Below are 15,477 nucleotides of genomic sequence, written 5' to 3'. Positions count from 1 at the left end.
GGACCATCTTCAACAGTTGCCCCTTGAAGGAGAGAAGAGGAAAAAAAGGGAAAAATTTAAAAAGCGAGGCTCCAGAGGAGGATAATAATAATAATAAATTATTAAAAATAATTATTTGCTTAACTATTTCTTTAATATTTTTCTCTAAAATAATGAAAAATATAAAGATTTGGACTTTAACCTTTAATACATTAAATTATTATTTAACAGAGATTTTAAAATAGATCTTCACCTAAACTATTCACCCCAAGCAGAGTCTTAATTCAACTATCAATCCTGGCTTATTTTGCTCGCAAAGTGAGAAGTTGATCATCTCTCCAGTCAGAGAGTGTCTTTGTTGTTTTGTACCAGAAGAAATAATGACATGTTCCTTTTATTCCTTAAAGATACATGTCCATTTTCAAAGGCTAAATCCTGTGATTTTTGTTGTTGTAAATTAAACATTTAGCTCTAAATAAATAATAGGTAACGTTATGTGTTTGTGAAGTGAAATCTTATATTACCAAAAAAATATCTCTTCTACGGAGTTTGCTTTCCAGTGAGAGTGAAATCTCATGGAATCTGAGCTGTCACTCACACCTCGCGATATTTGTTGTTTACTGTTGGCGGCTGAGGGCCCGTCCCTTCTGTACCATAGACAGTATATAAACTGGACACAGCGACCCCATTGGATTCAACGGAGACCAGTGAAGTCAATTAGAAGCACTAACTTCCTGATGGCGGAGCGTACTGCGCAGACTCAAACTGAGCTTGACGACGTAGATGTGACATGAGCAACCCGTCTGTCTTCTAGTAGCTGTACCAAGAGAAATCTGAATCATTCCCTTCCCAAACTTGCAGAGACGGAGAGTGTGAGTAGGAGGTGTCCATGAGCTAGGAGCAGGAGTAACTTTTGTTAAGTATTCTGATTAATTACTTTGTCATTTTGCCTCCACGTCCCCCCGATTGCCCGCGAGCTTCTCCTCCTGTCCATACGGTAATCTCTCTACTGTGCGAAACAGAGTCGAGTGGTTATGACGCAATCGTTAGCCTATTTTTACAAAAACTGCTTCTACAGGGCCATAACGTAAGATACAAGGTAATGGAGCCTTTTATACATTTTCGTGTTTCTTTAGAAATAAATAATGGACAAATGGAGTCTTTAAACGCCTCAGATGTAAAGTTATTCGCTGTCAAAGTGACGCCAAAATGAATGGGAGTCAATGGAGTGCTAACAGCAGGTGATGGTCCGCTAGCCAATGGCGGCGCCCGGGGAAACTTCAAAATAATATAAAACCCTGCCCCCCTGTTCTGTACCCGTTTATATCAGGGGGGCAGGGTTTCATATTATTTTTCATATTATTTGATTAGTTCAATCAAGTGTCTCGAAACTGAGATTCCATGTTCCGGTAATACTCGGCCATCCCTGGAGATTGAGGATACTGCGGCGCATACATCGTGGGATAACCAGGCTGGAAACCCGGCATGGCCTGTACCATGTTCGGTGCGGGCATGAAGGAATGTGCCATGCTCATTGCCATAGACAGCACATTAGCCAGGGAAAACAGAGGCTGACTGTGTGGTGGCCACATGGCCTGTGCGTGAGCCGGAGACATCAGGTTGACGTCGGAAACGGGACTTGAGACGTTTGAGCTGAGTGGACTGGGTGAGCCCGGGCCGGATGCAGGGGACGGGAGGGAGTACGACGGACTGCTGTGCATTCGGGACAGAGGAGAATGGCTGGGTTTGGGGGAGCCTGGGTGAGGCGGGTACAGGAAGGGGAAGTGGGTGGGGTTGTTCAAGTACGAGGGCATAAACTGCTGAACGTGAGGTAGGTTGGGATGAGGCATTCTGGGATCAGAAGGGTAGGCTGAGGCTGATGGGACGTGATGAGGATGAGAACCTAGGAAATGACAAAGATATTAGTCAGATGGTAGTGCAGAGTGAGATTTTCTATGTAATATATTTATCTTTTTTTTTTTTTTAAGGCAGTGAGTGGTGTTGGCTCTGTGCAAAACTTTCCAGAACTTGCCTTGTTCATTTTTTTAAAAACTCAGAAAAAAAAAATTGTTTCAACTTTAAAAAGTAAGTTCATGCTGCCTTAAAATTTTAAGTTTAGTCAACTCAAATATCCAAGTTGTCACTTAGTACTTCACATTCAAGTTGACTAAACTTAAAAATTGAAGGCAGCGCGAACACTTACTTTTTTTAATAGCTTTTCCACGAGAGGAACGTCTGCACCTCGTCCACTGACCACGATTCAGCCATTTATTTTTTTGAAGTTTTTTACTTCTTTTTTCAAGTAAATACTTTAAAAACAGGCTGTTGTCTGCTGGCTATTTAAATCTAGCGCGTTTAGTGTCTCGTGTAGCAAATACAATGACGCTGGTAGTGACGATTCTGTCTGACCAATCAGTGATCTGCAGTGTTTTCACGTCACATTTTAGTATCGGTACGGTACTCTTGGAACCTCAACAGAGGTGGTACCATTTAAACTGAGCCGAAGCGAGCCGTACCGTACCGTACCGTACCATGCAGTGGAAATGCACCATAAGTGAGCCGTACCGTACCGAGCCGTACTGTACCGTACCATGCAGTGGAAAAGTGCCATATCATTAATGTCTGCAGCACAAATATGTGGGCGAGTTACAAGACAAAGTATTAGTATTAATGTTAGCAAGTACCAACATCTGAAGAGTTGTTCAAATACATTTATGCATCTATACATTTATATAGAAACTTTTCAATATATGCTGGAAAGAACTGTAGATCCATTGAGGCACAACAGCCTATTTTAGCTGGATGTCTAGCTAGAAGGCTTTCCAGAAAGCAACAAAAGCTACTGTTGCAACTGATCAAACCATGATCACAATCCTCATGTGAATATTGGCAATGATAGATGTCCAAAACAGGTTCCACTGCTGAAAGTCTTTTGTGTGAGTGAGACGTCACACCTATGGGTGTGTCCCATCATCTGTCAATGCCAAAGTGAAATGCCTCTGTACAATGACACCTTTCACACAGTACCATCTCCATAGCAATACACCAAGTGTTGTCTAACATGGTCTCTGATGGGTCCATTACGTCAACGGACCGGCCCCAGTGAATGATCATGTCTGAAGTTTAACATCGATGAAGCGAGAGAGCCAAAGTCTCTGACATTTAACGAAAATAAAAACCATCTGTGCATTCGCTTCTAAAGCTCCCATTGTAGAAGAGTCTGAACATAATTGCTGTAGACATCGTAACAGTGGCTCTTTGGTTATATCTGGATGTTCTTTTTCAAAAAACGAATACGCAAGATGTATCATCGAGGCATGAAGCCAGAAGGCAGCAGAACAAAATGTTGTGTAGGCGGGACTAAAAAGCACCAAAAGTAGTAGAGGGATGAACTCTTAGTATTTAATTTATGACAAAACTACCAGAGTAGAAGAACTTACAAACACAAGTGGAGACCAGAAGATGCACCACAAATAACATTATCTGTCACTTTGATGGACTGGGTTGTAAATATTCCACACTCTAAAAACGTTGAACCCGTAGTTGTTTGTTTTAAAGCTGTGAAATCAATGATATATACTTTATGAATTGAGTGTAAGTAGATTTAAATATAACATTAAAATTTGAGTAGACCCAACAAGTTAAGGTAAGCCAATTTAAAAACCAAATGAGTAATGTGACCTTTTTTTAGTTGAATCTGCTAAAAATAGCAGTTGACTATTAGATAGCAATAGTGCACATACAGTAGTGGACAAAACTGACATCTTTACCTTGTATTCAAATATTATAAAACATTTGTTAACAATTTTGTAAGCATATCTGTGCTTGGAGTCAATAGTTGTATTTGTGATCACGCAATGAAACTTCAAATTGTACGGATGTAATTTTTTGACCAGGCCGTCATACAAAAGAAATTATGAACATGCAAAAAAAAGAGAGAACCAATGAAATATCAATAACTGATTATGTTGTAGTCAATATATGCTTTTCTCTGTGAGCTTTTTGTTATTCTATGCCTTTTTGCAGAGTAAAATAAAACCTGTAGCTGTTGTTTTGTTAGATAAATATTTAAAAGATATAAAATATTTTCCTCATATTTTTGGTTTAATCGAACTTGTAGGGTCATTAAAAACACATATCCCCTCCGGATATCACTTTTGGCCACTACTGTACGTCAAAATACGGAAAGACAAGATTGTCACAACGTCCGTTTCATGCAGACATTAAAAATGTTATTTTAGGTTAATACATATTGCATTGTTGGGACCCAGAAGACAGCATTCACAGCCCACAAACAAACTGCTTCCAGCCAAAGCAAGTTACCCAAGAGTCCCTGGAGCCAGGCTGAATCAAACTGCATCTGTGATGACCAGTTTATGTTATAATGCCGGATGACATTTAAAGAGCGTCCAGTTTTTATTCCCACTCACGGCTAGGCAGGAATAGGAAAGACTAGGAGAGGTACATTGGAGGGAAGTGGTCACTTTCCTGGGCCATTATGGAAAGACTGCGAACGTAAGAGTGGACATGTGGATGAGGTAATGTCTCCACCGACTCCCAGAGGAGAGGCTCTTGCCCCGGCGCCCAGACCAAACTCTGCTTAAAAAACATATGTATACGTGTGAAAAAGGTGCTGATTTGAAAGAGCTACTTCATCAATACTCAATGGTGAAGTTTATGCAAGCTTACCTGGTAGAGAGGAAGAGGAATGAGCTCGTGCCAGACTGTGGAGGTTTGGCTGAAAGGGAAAAACAGTTTGTAATGTATTATAAATGTACTTTCATATATAGTATAGGCTTCATTTACATTTTTTTTAAATGGGTGGGTTTATTCCAGCCATATTATGAAAAAACTATTTATGTAATTTGTGTTTTTGAAAGAAGTCTCTTGTGCTTGAGGCTGAAAAAATGCAATAAAACCTGTAATATTGTGAAATATTATTACAATTTAAAATAGTTGTTTTCTGTTCTAATATGTTTTAAAATGTAATTTATTCCTGTGATCAAAGCTGATTTTTCAGCATCATTACTCCAGTCTTCAGGGTCACATGATCCTTCACAAATCATTCTAATATGATGATTTGATGATCAAGAAACATTTCTGATTATTATAAATGTTAAATTCTTTAAAGTTCTGCTGCTTAATATTTTAGTGAAAACAGTGATATGTTTTTTTTTTTTTGGATTCTTTGATGAACAGAATATATTTGAAATAGAATTTGTAACATTATGGGCCCTATCTTGCACCCAGCGCAACTGACTTTGTACAGCGACGCATGTATCATTCCTATTTTGCACCCGACGCACAGCAGACGTTTCCCTCCACAGACGCACGTCGGTAAGTTAGGAATCTAGCAGACGTTCCTGTAATTTATAGATAGATTCTGCCTCCATAAAACCCGTCTATGATATAACTGGACCATAGTCATCTGCTTCCTCCCCGTTATTTTATCTCCCTGATTTACAATCCTCTCAATACAATTCTTATTTTTCACATTCATTGAATTAAACCAGCACAACAATGAAAAGGATAATAGCGACTCAATACAGGATCTGTAGAACATACACATCAATATTTTATCCACATTAAATGACCTTAGTTTCTGCAAACAACACAATCTTTGCTGCCCCCTCTTACACAAAGCGTCAGTATTTGGGGAAAGTCAATTTGTTATCTAAGACCAGGGAAGCCAAAATTCTGGGGGGGGCACAATCTGAGACGTTGCAATTGTTTTCTGACGGGTGATATGGATCATGTTAGGAGGGGTCGGGGGTTTCTCCCCCTGAATTTTTTTTAATTCTGGCTGCTAAACATACCATTTCAATGCAGTTTGGGAGGGACAGAAATACCTTAACGGAGCTAGCAGAAACCCTCCTCTATCTGAGGAATAAGTTAAAGTATCTATTTTGTAAGTTTATGTAAAAGACAGGTTGATGAAAGAACTGTAAGCTCAAATTCAAAAGCTTTTGGAATCTACTTCATTAAAGCATGTTTACACACTGTGGTGGCCAGAAGGAAACAGTCCATCACAATGCAGCACGGTCACCTGCAGCACCATGGAGAGCACCATGGAGAGCACAAGGTATGGGTGAAACAGTGGTGTTCAGGACCAAGGACAGCTCTAACACAGGTGTGCAGCATTCCCCTCTGACAGGCAGCCTCAGCTGCAGGCTGTTGGGCCCAATTAGTAATCACATAAAAGTGAACAAAGAAGCCACAGTAAGGAGGGAAGCAGGGGAAGAGGACAGACACAGTGTTGGATGTGTTCAAGCCCAGCCAGCCCAACTACCCTCTTGAAGATAGAGGCTTAATTGTCGGCGTGAGTAAAGTGAATCTCCTTAACTAATCCTACACCTCTTCTGCCTCTTTTCCAGAAGTAAATTGATGCAAAAAGGAGCTACCAGAGAAAGAAGTACCTGAGTTAAAGTTTTCTCCCTTTTACCCTTAACCCTGCTTTATGACAAATAAAGAACTGTAAGTTTTGCTCCAGTGAAGTTCTGCCTGGTGAATGATTTACTTTGAACTCCAGAGCTAACCCTCTCAGCATTGTGTGTGAAATTTACAACACACACTTACTGTACACTTAGGCCTACTACACATGCTTTTAAAAACAGTACCATTGCAGTTTTTATGTTATGATAATTGGTATGTGACCTAAGAACGATCTTACATTAAAGGTATACATAAAGGTGCTGAGGTCTGACTTTGTGGTGCTCTGAAATTAAGTTATTTTAATATTAATATGTGATGAAGGACTTTGAAAGAAGTTTGACAGATTTCAGTGCTGAATAAGGTTAACACTACCCCGTTTATTTGAAAATGGTTAATATTTGACAAATGTAAAAAAGTAATCAAACCCGATCAGATAACGTTACTATGGCTTTGTATGGCAGTAACGTTAGCCAACTAGTTTACGGTTAGACTAGGCTAGTTATCGATAACGTTACACTGACACAACTTAAGTTAATGCTCTGAATTCGCAGCTAATATCAAATCCATAACTTTTTGATCGTTAAAATTTCCAGGTCAACCACAAATAATCCCACTACCTTTTAATATCATCCGATAACTAATTCAATGCCGATTTGTTGCTTTGCCCACTTACCACTTCAAGACCATCTCAGTGATTTACTCCAACTCTGAGCGAACTCTCTGCTCCTCACCACAGGGCTTCTCAGGCGCTGCGAGCAAATCACTCAGCAGAAGTAGCAGTGAGCCTTCTGAGCCTTCTGAGAATGTAGTTCCCAGTATGTGTACGTTTAGAAGACGGCTGTGTCTCATGTGACCTTGTTATTTGCACACGCTGTGACTATACAAATCACAACATGTAAATAGGAAAATGTTGGTGTTATTTTGTCACTTATTGGGACCAGTATGCTAGCTGGAGCCATTTACCTCCAGTCTATGTGCTAAGCTAGGCTAGCGGTGGGTGCGTCAGACAGAGTTACGGCACGCACGGAGATGAGAAGGGCATGTATGGACTTATCTAACTCTGGGGGATATGGTGAATAAGATAAAGCCCCAAAAAGTCAGTGTGTTCCTTTAGTGTCAAATCATAATTATAACTGAAAGTAATGACAAGAAGAATAGAACATAGAAAATAACAGATGGCAGAATTAACATGAACCAAAGTAATAATGACTCACTGTTATCTAAACTGAAGAGATCTGGCACAGGTGGCAACTCTTGATCCTGGAGGGTCCTGGGACACACAGAGACTCCAGATCTTCTAGACCTGGGGCCTCATGTACAAAGACTTGCGTTGAATTCATACTAAAACATTGCGTACGGACAAAGCTGTAAATGTGTGTACGCACAAAAAAACCCAGATGTATGAATCTCTGCGTACGAAGGATCCCACGCATATTCTCTTTGTACATCCCAGTTAACGTAAAATTGAGCGCACGAGCACAACGCCCCACCCAGTCTCCTCCCTGAATTAAATTAATTTAAATATGGTAATGAGTCCACTTTGGCAAAAGAAAGCAGTAAGAAAATGGCGGCAAGAAACAAAACTTTACAGAAAGTGAATTGGAGGTGCTACTATCGGAGGTAGAAATGAAAAAAATATATATTTGGAACTTTGTCCTCCGGAATTAATAACAAAAGGAAAAAATATGAGTGGGAGAGTTTGGCTGATGCTGTCAATGCGGTGGGATCTGAAAGTCGCACTGTAGAGTAGACTGAGTACAGTTGAGATTTGATTTTTCACACAAAAATAGACACTGAAAAGAAGTGAATTTCCACATGACACGCCACATGACATTTCATTAGCTTGTAGACTAAGATATTATCAATCAATAATACCCACAAGTAGTTTATATTTTCCACAATTAGCTCATAAAAATAAGGTGCTTTTTGTCTCAACTTTGTCTCAACTGTACCAATATGTGGTACAGTTGAGACAGTGCATGGTACAGTTGAGACACCCATTTTTAATGATGTGAAGGTAACTAACCATTCATTGTAAATATACAAAATAAAGACAAATAAAGAAAATAACAATTGGGCAACATTTTTTTTTATTCATCCATTTATATTCATTCATTTTATTTAAATTAGCACTGGTTAAAATGTATAAAGCAGGAACAAGATATGTAACAATATTTATTAATAATACACAGTTTAAATATCACAAATATCAAATTTTATTTTAATTTGTGTCCAATGCTGGCTTATTACGACGTTTAACCTGTTATCAAAACGCTGAACAACTAAACAGTGTGTTTCCTAATAGAACTCTATCGGGGGTACAGTATGTGTCTCAACTATCCCCCACTGGCCACCTCGCACATTTCTCTAGATTTTGCAATTACCTTGCATGACACAATACCATGAAATATGCCATATACTAGTTACGTTTAACAGTCACATAAGGATAATAAGCTATTCATTGTGGAGAGTGCATGGTGAAGTGAACGTCATATCTTAGAAAAAAAACTTTTTCCGATTTCTTCGGATCGGAGATGCGTCCGTTGTTCAAATTTCACACGATCAAAGAGGACACTAATACGCACGTACACAGCAAAAATCACAACTTGTGCTTGCTGCGAACGCAAGTTATTTAAGGTGTCTCAACTGTACACAGTCTACCCTAAATGACCTTACAAAGAAATGGTCTGATATAAAGGTGGACATTAAACCAAAGCTGTCATTGCCATAGACTAAGGGTTGTATCAATTTGCATATGCTTTTATATGTTCTTACTTAATTGCATAATTGATAGAATATTTCCATAAGGCTCGTGTGACAATATATGTCATTTATTTTATAAATTGCAAATTAATAGCAATGCTTCCCACAGGTGGTGGTGCGATAGACTTGTAGAACCATTCATTGTGTAATGTTTGCAACTTCACTTCATTGCCTGTAAGAGTCGCCAACGGACAAAAACAATGAGAAATGTACGTACGCCAGACATGAAATTGGCGTGGAGGAACGCACATTCTTGCGTTAATTTCACTGTTAGTACATACGACCGTAAGCGTGAAAGCTGGCGTACGCAAAGTTTTTGTGCGTACGCAAGATTGATACATGAGGCCCCTGGCCTGGCGCACACACACACACACACACACACACACCCCGACTCAGGTTCAGCAGGATCTGCGTCCGGCCTTTCCTTGATCCTGGAGGGACCTGGAACACACAGAGACTCCCGCGGGCCGGGTCGGGCCGATATTTCCCGCCACTATCCTCGGCCCAGGCTGGGCCCTTGATCAAGCATTTGTGTTTTTTAATCATTACTTTATTAGCCTAATTGGGTGGGGAGAAAGCTATGCCATAATCAGAAATATTATATCTTAAGCAAAGTAGGCCTAAGTAACAAAGTCAAGTCAAGTCATCTTCATTTATATAGCGCTGTTAACAATGTAGATTGTTCCAAAGCGGCTTTACAGAGATACAAGGATAGTTTAAAGTAACAGAGATTGTTTTGGCTTTATAGCAGTTCTTGAATAAAGCTATTTTCCAGCTAAAGGTAATTTGATTGATTCACTTGGGACGCAACGATCATTAGTTATAAACTTAGGGGCCGCTAACACAACACCGTTTTAACAGGAAACTCTACACAGACTTTAAACGCGAAACCTGTGAATACGCTGATGGCGTGCAAATGCGTATTACGAGTTCAGTCTATTGGTATGCGCGTTTGAATACATGTGCGCAGGTTTGTAATTCCCTACAAACCAAGCCTTAAAAAACTACTTGTCTGGCCTTAACATTTTGATACAGAATTGTTTCACTTCGGGGTAGATACGCGAACCGAATTTTCCCGACAACGCTTTATCTGTAGAGTGGTAAAGGGATCCTCCATAAGGAGAAACTAGTTGGCACTTTAGCAACCCGCTATGACATCGGGTCCAGGCGCAGGTCCTTCATCAGATCTGGATACAGCCTGGATCCGGCAGGCTGCGGGAAAACCTCTGGATAAACAAAAATTAGCGTAGATGCCACATTCTTCTTATGATGTAATGAGTACATCAGGGAAGTATTCCCGGTTCTGGCTGACCTGATCTATGCAGCCTAACATTGAATTATAGAAGTTTATAATGTGTTATGTGTATGCTAGGTCAAAGAGATGTGTTTTTAGTCTAGCTTTGAACTGACAAGAGTGTGTCTGCTTCCCGGACAATGGTAGGAAGACTGTTCCAAAGTTTTGGTACTAAATAGGAGAAGGATCTACCGCCAGCAGTCAATTTTGATATTCTAGGTATTATCAACTGGCCGGAATTTTGAGATCGCAATAGACGTGAAGGACTATAATGCGTTAAGAGCTCTCTCAAGTACTGCGGAGCTAAACCATTTAGTGCTTTGTAAGTAATCAGCAAAATTTTTTAATGTATACGATGTTTAATAGGTGTCACGACTACCTGGCTCACAGTAGCAATGACATAGGGGGAGACCACACCGTTTGTTAAGTTAAATCCAAAATTTATTAGAATATTAAATTATACAATGAAATCATATTTTGAATCAATAAATGTATGAAGTCAGTAAATGAAAAACAAAAAGAAAGCAAATCAAAAGTGTAGTGCAGATCAGTAAAGTGTTGACTATGTGTAATGCAAAACAAACAAAAAGGAGTAGGATAGTGCTGCCTCCAGCCGGAAGGCCAGAGCAGAAGCGGAGAGCAGAGAGAGAGAGACACTGGCAGGAGATAGATGTTCTTAAACAGTCCCGCCCATCAGCTGCTGTCAGATGGACCTAAAACAGACAGCTCCCCCTTCAGATTGGGAGGAGAGAGACAGCCCAAACACATTCTGTCCATGGTGGAGTAAGCACACCCAGCACGGCAAAGCCGGGCGTGACATCGGGAGCCAATGCAGTGTTGACAGAACAGGGCTAATATGGTCATACTTCCTGGTTCTGGTAAGAACTCGAACTGCTGCATTTTGGACCAGCTGTAGTTTGTTTATTAAGCGTGCAGGGCAACCACCCAGTAGAGCATTACAATAATCTATCCTTGAGGTCATGAACGCATGAACTAATTGTTCCGCATTTGTCAATGAGAGCACATGGCGTAATTTAGATATATTTTTAAGATGGAAAATATGCGGTTTTACAGATACTAGACACGTGACTTTCAAATGAAAGATTGGTATCAAAGAGCACACCCAGGTTCCTAACCGACGACGAAGACTTAACAGAGCAGCCATCAAGTGTTAGACAGTATTCTAGGTTACTGCGTGAGGACGTTTTTTGTCCAATAGGCTAATTAGAATCTCTGTTTTTTCAGAATTTAGTAGAAGGAAATTACTAGTCATCCAATTTTTTACATCAGCTGTGCATTCCGTTAATTTAGAAAATTAGTACGTTTCGTCAGGGCATGAAGAAATATAAAGCTGAGTATCATCAGCATAACAGTGAAAACTAATTACATGCTTCCTAATGATATCTCCCAAGGGTAGCATATACAGAGTGAACAGAAACGGTCCAAGTACTGAGCCTTGTGGTACACCATACTGAACTTGTGATCGATAAGACATCTCTTCATTTACTGCTACAAACTGATAACGGTCAGATAAGTATGATTTAAACCATGCTAATGCAATTCCACTAATGCCAACATAATTTTCGAGTCTATTTAAAAGAATGTTGTGGTCAATAGTGTCAAATGCAGCACTAAGATCGAGTAACACTAATTGAGAGATACAACCACGATCGGATGATAGGAGCAAATCATTTGTGACTCTAATGAGAGCAGTCTCAGTACTATGGTACGGTCTAAATCCTGACTGGAAATCCTCGCAGATATTAATTATTTCTAAAAAGGAACATAGTTGTGAACATACTGCCTTTTCTAGTATCTTTGACAGAAAGGGTAGATTCGAGATCGGCCTGTAATTGACTAATTCTGTAGGATCAAGTTGCGTTTTTTTTAACAAGCGGTTTAATCATAGCCAGCTTAACATACATGTTGTCGGTTTAGATGATTTAATGAGTTTAGTGAATTCGTCCTCTACTATAGCAATAAATGAATACAAATTTTCCTTAGGGAGACTACAATGCACTCCTTGATGCGATACTGTAGTAGACGGTTGCATAGTTATAATTTTCTTCACTTATAAGTGAAGAAGTTGATAAAGTCATTACTGCTGTGTTGCTTGGAAATTTCTGGGCTTTCTTTTTCGTTAGTTTCGCCACTGTTTCAAATAAATACCTAGGGTTTTGTTTATTTTTCTTCTAATAGGGTTGAAAATAAGTAGATCTAGCAGCTTTTAAGGCCTCTCTGTATGCAATCGAACTCTCTTTCCATGAAATGCAAAATACCTCTAGTTTTGTTTCCTTCCAGTTGCACTCCATTTTTCTGGCTGCTCTCTTAAGTGCCCGAGTGTGCTCGTTGTACCACGGCGTTGGACTATTTTGATTGCATCCACGTGTCTCTTTACCTTGTTTAACTCACCCTATAATAGCCTGGTTTTCACATCCATTCCCTGCGAAGTCTTGTACTTGTGACACTGCATTTCTGAGCGTTGCCACTGTTTTCCATGTTCCTGGTTTTCCCGTTCCTGTCTCACCCTCTGGATTTGTTTGGACTGATTACCCTGTGCTTTTGACCACTGCCTGATGTACAGTTTATGATCTTGGATTTTCCCATTAAAGCTGCATTTGGATTCTCTTCTCTACCTTCGTGTCTCAGAGCAGTTCGTTACAACAATACAGCACAGCCAGCCTGGAGTGATGCGTGCGAGTGGAGGAGACGCTGCGCATGACGTGACGTATTGCATTTTGTATCTTTGTAGCCTAACTTGTGCAACTTTGTACACATTTGTTTGAGTTCATTATTCACATTTGAGTTTGATTGCTCCTGTCTGCCTCATTGCTTCTGTATGCCTCATTGCTTCTGCTGCTGTTTGCGTTGGTGTGCGTCTGAAAAGCTTTGTATATCTTCCAGTTTTGAATCATTATTTAGCAGTTTATACTGCTAAATATAACTTACTCAACATCACACATTATCCTGACATAGCTAGCTTCAAACTTAATTGTTCGGTTCCAGCTGAAGTAGAGCCCATGCAGCAGGGCAATGACGCTATTGTCGCGGTGAGACGCTATAGTCGCGGGACAAAACACCGCTCTTCCGTTCCGATAACAACATTTAACAGGTTCTCCCCACTCGGTGAAACACCGACTGAGAATCCTGTTGATTGTGCCCTAGTTATTGGCGATTCTATTACACGGAACGTGAAAATAGAGACCTCAGCCACCATAGTCACATGTTTGCCGGGAGCCAAGAGCGCCTGACATCAAAGCAAATTTAAAAGTGCTGGCAAATGCTAATCGTAAATTCTCTAAGATTATCATTCACGTCGGCACAAATGATATTCGACTCCGCCAGTCGGAGATCACCAAAATTAATATTAAAGAGGTGTGTGAACTTGGAAGTACGATGTCAAACACGTAATTTGCTCTGGCTCCCTTCCTGTTCGCAGGAGTGATGAGATAGTCAGTAGATTGTGTTCACTCAATGGCTGGCAGTCGAGGTGGTGTCTGCAAAAAAATATTGGAAACGTTTTTGGGGCAGACCTGACCTGTTGAAAGAGATGGTATTCATCCCTCCTGGGATGGTGCTGCTCTTCTCTCTAGTAATTTGGCTCATAGTCTTAGAGATAAAACATGACAATCTGGGGCTCGGGTCAGGAAGCAGACAGACTGGCTAAACCGACCGTCTGCTAGCTGTCTCACGTCACCAAGGTCAGATAAATCCCATCACATAGAGCCTCTTTCACCAAGCTATCATCACATAGAGACTGTGTCTGTTCCCCGAATTTGGAAATCCAAAAAACGTTTCAACCCATCTAAGTGTAACATAATGGAACTTTTCTTTATCAGCATTACTTAGTTCCCTTTAACAGGTATCTTAAAGGATTCAAAGGAAGACAAAGGTTGGTATACAAAAAATAATATCTAATATCTCATCGGTAATCACGCCACCGGCCTCGCGCCGTTCTGCCACGGCCCTCAGTCTCGTCCTGCTCGCCACAGTAGACATAATGAATGGCGACTGTAGAACGCAAAAGCCAAATCCTGGACATTTTGGGCGATCTCGAAATACCGGGCAAACTCGTCACGGAGTCTCACTAGTAGCCTAGCCTTCTTGTTTTCAACTGCGCTCTCTAACTGGTAGGCGTGGCTTGGGAGTGGCCTCCTAGGGCAGCGAAGCAAGTGCATTCTGGGAGTTGTTGTCTTTCATCCACATAAGCCAAAAATACATTTTCTGGCTTTTCTCAGTCTAGAAAGCTCCAAATTCAAAAATAATTTCACATTTCTTCTACATAAATGACCTATTTTAAATACACATTCATCTTTCCAGAGGTGAAGTATCCCTTTGAAGAATATAGTCCAACGCCGTGGTACAACGAGCACACTCAGGCACTTAAGAGAGCAGCCAGAAAAATGGAGCGCAACTGGAAGAAAACAAAACTAGAGGTATTTCGCATTTCATGGAAAGAGAGTTCGATTGCATACAGAGAGGCCTTAAAAGCTGCTAGATCTGCTTATTTTTCAACCCTATTAGAAGAAAATAAACAAAACCTTAGGTATTTATTTGAAACAGTGGCGAAACTAACGAAAAAGAAAGCTTCAAGCCCAGAAATTTCCAAGCAACACAGCAGTAATGACTTTATGAACTTCTTCACTTATAAGATTGATAATATCAGGGACAAAATTATAACTATGCAACCGTCTACTACAGTATCGCATCAGGGAGAGCATTGTAGTCTCCCTAAGGAAAAATTCGATTCATTTATTGCTATAGGAGAGGAAGAATTCGCTAAACCGACAACATGTATGTTAGACCCTATACCGACTAAGCTACTGAAAGAGATGCTTCCAGAGGTCATAGATCCTCTTCTTACTATCATCAATTCATCTTTGTCTCTAGGATACGTACCAAAAACCTTTAAGCTGGCTATGATTAAACCGCTTGTTAAAAAACGTAACTTGATCCTACAGAATTAGTCAATTACAGGCCGATCTCGTATCTACCCTTTCTGTCAAAGA

General features: G+C 40.1%; 1 long non-coding RNA gene across 1 annotated transcript in view; it reads right to left on the bottom strand.

The window, feature by feature from the left end:
* LOC309485394 overlaps positions 1 to 15,477 on the bottom strand; it is a 72,449-nt gene that overhangs the window by 43,347 nt on the left and 13,625 nt on the right. The gene's annotated exons all lie outside the window — the stretch shown is intronic.

Source organism: Leuciscus leuciscus, assembly GCF_965113295.1.
Source record: "Leuciscus leuciscus genome assembly, chromosome: 21".
Lineage (NCBI taxonomy): Eukaryota > Metazoa > Chordata > Actinopteri > Cypriniformes > Leuciscidae > Leuciscus > Leuciscus leuciscus.
The sequence above is the reverse complement of the archived record's forward strand: the minus strand, read 5'-3'. Positions and strand labels throughout refer to the sequence as shown.